The sequence below is a fragment of the Humulus lupulus genome, chromosome 2, assembly GCF_963169125.1.
Source record: "Humulus lupulus chromosome 2, drHumLupu1.1, whole genome shotgun sequence".
NCBI classification, from domain to species: domain Eukaryota; kingdom Viridiplantae; phylum Streptophyta; class Magnoliopsida; order Rosales; family Cannabaceae; genus Humulus; species Humulus lupulus.
The window spans coordinates 162,481,646-162,486,115 of record NC_084794.1 but is presented as its reverse complement, the minus strand read 5'-3'; positions in this window follow the sequence as shown (position 1 = coordinate 162,486,115).

Below are 4,470 nucleotides of genomic sequence, written 5' to 3'. Positions count from 1 at the left end.
ATCTTCCCAATAGCCTTATTGGTCTTCTGAACAATTTTAGAACCCAAATATTTCCTTTCACCCATTTCATCCCAATGAACTGGTGATCTATATTTCCTACCATAGATCATCTCTTATGGAGCCAGTTCAATCGTTGACTGATAACTGTTATTGTAGGAAAAATCAATCAAAGGTTATTACATATTCCAGCACCCTTCATAGTCTAGTACACATGTCCTAAGCATGTCCTCTTAGATTGTCCATCTGTCTGAGGATGATATTGTAACGACTCAAAATCACTAATAACGCTAAATGGCCTTAATTAGTGTGCCGGGAGGGCATAAATGGGATTAGAATGAATGTTATTGATTTAAATGTGTAATTATGTGATTAATAGTATTTATATGATAATTGATGATAATATGAAATATATATGTGAAATGTGAGAACCACATTATTATGTGGATAAATCTGCAGCCAACGACTTGGGGCGATCCTAGGGAGCTAGATAGCGGGAAAGTCACAGCGGGGCTTAATGCATGACCTTGGGTAAGTCAAGGGGTATTTTAGGTATCGGGTAGTGATTTAGACTATCGGGTGATGAAAATAAATATATGGAGATATATTTGAGGTTAGGATGTTTAGGCAGGAATACTGGGGAATTTTACTATTTTGCCATCGGGGACGTTTCCGGTACCCCGAGCTTTGGGATTAGTCTAATAACCTAAGGATATACTTGGAAAGACTTAGAAAATACTAGACAGAAAGTGTAAACGGACCATCTCAGCCTTCTCTCTCTTCTCTCTCTTAAGGAAGAAGGACAACTCTAAATTTTCAAGAGAATCAAGCTGAATATTTGGGAATTGAAGGGAATAATCTGGAGGATTAGCTCAGGAACTGATCAAGACTAAAATAGAGCCAAGGTAAGCTTTGAATTTTTGTTTCTATGGTTGGGAATTTTGAGAAAATGGCTGAGTTTTTAATGGTTGTGGTTTTGGTATTCAAGGTTGGATTTGAGGCTGGAATCTTTGATGTTAGGTCAGGGAACTCTTGGAGAAGTGATTCTGCAGCTGAGGTAAGCTTTAATCAAAGGTTGAATGGTTGAATTCGAGTTTGGCATGGCTGGGTTTTGTGTTTTTAAGTTAGGAAGTTTCAGTAATTGAAATGGGTTTTTGATGGGTTTCTAGCCTAGGATTCAACTGGGTTGAGTTGTTGTAATCTTGTGGGAAGTTTGTGGATAGTTGAATTGAGGATTTAGGGTGGTTTTGAGTGAGCTTGCATGAGGTTTGAGAGTTAAAAATGGTGATTTTTCTGGGTTCGAAGGGGTCGGGCCCCGGCATAGTTCTTGGTGAGCCGCGGCCCTTCGAAGCTGATGGATGTTGAGGAAGGAGGGCGGGCCGCGACATGGTCTAAGTAATGTCGTGGCCCTTACCTGTTTTTGGGCATTGGGAGGTCCCTGATTGGGGCCATGCCGTGGCATGGTTGGCTAATGCCGCCACCCTTAAGGGATTTTGGGATTTCGAGATTCTAGGCTTGGGAATTTAACCTAGGGTGCTCAGGATTGAATCTTTTACCCTATTTGGTGAAGTTCAATGTTCCGGGGACTAGAACTTTGTCTAGAAGCTCATTTAAGATTGTTAATGGTATCCTTTATCTTGGTTGTGACTAGGTGCTAAGTTAGGGCTCGGGGATCGGATCGCGCTCAAGGAGCATTGCTTGTAACTAGTTCGTTTGAAAGCCAAAGGTAAGAAAACTACACCCAGTTGAATATTTGAACGGGACTAAGGGCTCCCTGAAATATATGATTGAAAGAATGGTATTATGCCATGTAAATTGTAAACCAATGGCCTAAGCGTGCCACAGTTTACTTGTGCAATTGGCACGGCTCGGACACTCGTATCCGAGGACAGCTTATTATGCACTGAGCTCGGTTTAAGCTGGCCGGAGTCAGTGGGTTAAATAGAGGGTGCGACCTAAGATGTCAGCCCTAGTATTTGTGTAAATTGATTATTGTATTTGGCTATAAATGTTGATTAATGAGAGTGTTGAATAATCTAAGTATAGATGTGGATTGTTTGTACCTTGAAGTATGCTTACATGCTATGGATTAAATGATTGAACATGCTTATTATAGTACTTGATTGTAATTATTGTATATGTTGTGTATGTTGTTTTCTTGTTGGGCCTCGGCTCACGGTTGCTGCGTGGTGCAGGTAAAGGCAAGAGCAAGATCGATCAACTCTAATTGGAGAGCTCTGCATGGTGAATGTACATGATAGGCCGCTTAGTCGCCACGGTTGAGGAGATTACAGGGACGAGAGGACCAGAACCTTGTATTTTGCCTTAGTCTGGCTAACGTTTACTTTTAACTGTTGAATTTTGTAAACTAGCTTTTAAACATTGAGATTTTGGGGATCCTTTCTATAAATTGTATATAATTTATAAAATGTATCTTTTGCCGCCAAAATGTCTCTTAGCCCTAGAACACTTTAACTAATGACACGTTTTGATTAAATGACTTGATTAGCAAGTCTCATACCTTTATAAACACACAGTGTAGCTGTCTTGGCTATCCAGGGCGTTACAACTTGGTATCAGAGCGTCCTAGGTTTAAGGGTTCCTAAAGACAGGTTGGACATGTACATTCTCTTCTAGAGACAAGCTCAAATCAGGGTTCGGTAATGTGTATATGTGTTTATATGCCTATGTGCCTGAAATGAGTTATGAATGTTGTTGTTTATTGGATTTATAGGAAGCATGAGATACTGATAGGGCCTGGCCGTTGACTGTTGTGTGAGAATATTGAGGCGTGTTTATTAGCATCATCGTGCATGTTGATGAATATTTGAATGATTAATTGTATATTGTGCATGGATGAATGCCTGTTTCATAGCTATTGTGTAATGAGATTGGAGGAATGCTTATTAGCAGCCAGTGCATGAGAATGGATGTTTATATGTTGATTGTTTGTGATTGGTTATGTTCTATTGGTGGATCTTTGAGAGGTGTTTACCCTATCATCATGGTCTGACTGCCGAGTCGTTATTTGCAGATTGACTTAGATAGCTATGCGTCCAAGAAAATCTACACGACCAGCCGGCACTAGGTCCGGGACCAGGGATGATGACCAGGGCAGACTCCTTCGCGAGTGCCTGAGAACTGGCAGCAATTAATGGCTGAGATGCAGGCTCGATTGCAGAGTCAGGATGAGCAGATTCGTATTCTGCAACAGCAGGCATCATCAGGGAGTGCTACCCCTATTGTACCACCTACAGTGGTACCAGTTGTGCAGTCTGGGGAGGTTGGAAACAGATGGGAGCCGTTGTATGAGAGGTTCAGGAAGTAGCAACCCCCAATCTTTGAGGGTGGACCGGATCCACTGAAAGCCGAGCAATGGATAACTATGATTACTATAATTATGGATTTCATGAGAATAGAGGGGCATGATAGAGTAGCCTGCGCCACTTATATGCTGAGGGAGGATGCCCGCATTTGGTGGGAGGTGGCATCACAAACCAGGGATGTTACGACCTTGAGTTGGGAAGGTTTCAGAGACTTATTTAGTCAGAAGTACTACAATGTTGTTGTCAGAGCAGCGAAAGTGAATGAGTTTGGGGTCTGGTTCAGGGCAACATGATTTTTACTAAATATGCCCTAAAGTTCGATAGACTTGCGAAGTTTTCACCAGACCTTGTGCCTAGCGATGTAGCCAGGCAGGATAGATTTATTAGAGGGCTTAATGCTATGATAGCCCGGGATGTTAGGATCACAACGGTACCTGGAGGAACAACTTATGCCCAGGCCGTTGAGAAGGATCTTACTACTGAGGAAGCGGAGAATAAGATATGGAGAGATAGTGTAGCTAGAAGGGAGGGCCGGAGGGCGGTGCCTCCATATTCTAGATCTGGTAGGGGCGGAGGCCCCAGTGACTTCAAGGGGAAAAGTCCTGACACTTTACCGCTCCTGGTCCTGATTGGAGGGGTCGGGGTGGTTAGGGTGGCCGTCAGGGTGGTGGTGAGGCATGGCGGACCTATCCAGAGTGCCCGAGGTGTAGAAGACGCCATCTGGGCGAGTGTCGGGCCAAGGCGTGCTTTGTGTGTGGAGCAATAGGGCATCTCAGGAAAGACTGCCCAACGGTGAAGAAAGGTGAAGTAAGTAAGGTGGATAGCTTGACTCCAGCTCGAGTATTCACCTTGACTTAGGCAGAGGCCGAGGCTAGCCCCTCGGTAGTGACAGGTCAGCTTTCTAGTGCTGGCACTCCTTTTACAGTATTGATTGATTCTGGTGCTACACATTCTTTTGTTTCTAGTAAAGTGATAAATAAATTGTGTAGACCTAGTGAGTATCGGACTGCAGGGTTTAGGACTTTATTGCCTACCGGGGAACTGGTAGTTTCTAGGAGATGGATTAAGGCACTGCCAGTGATGGTTGATTGTAGGGAACTCTCGGTGGATCTGATTGAGTTAGACATGGAGGATTTTGATATGATTT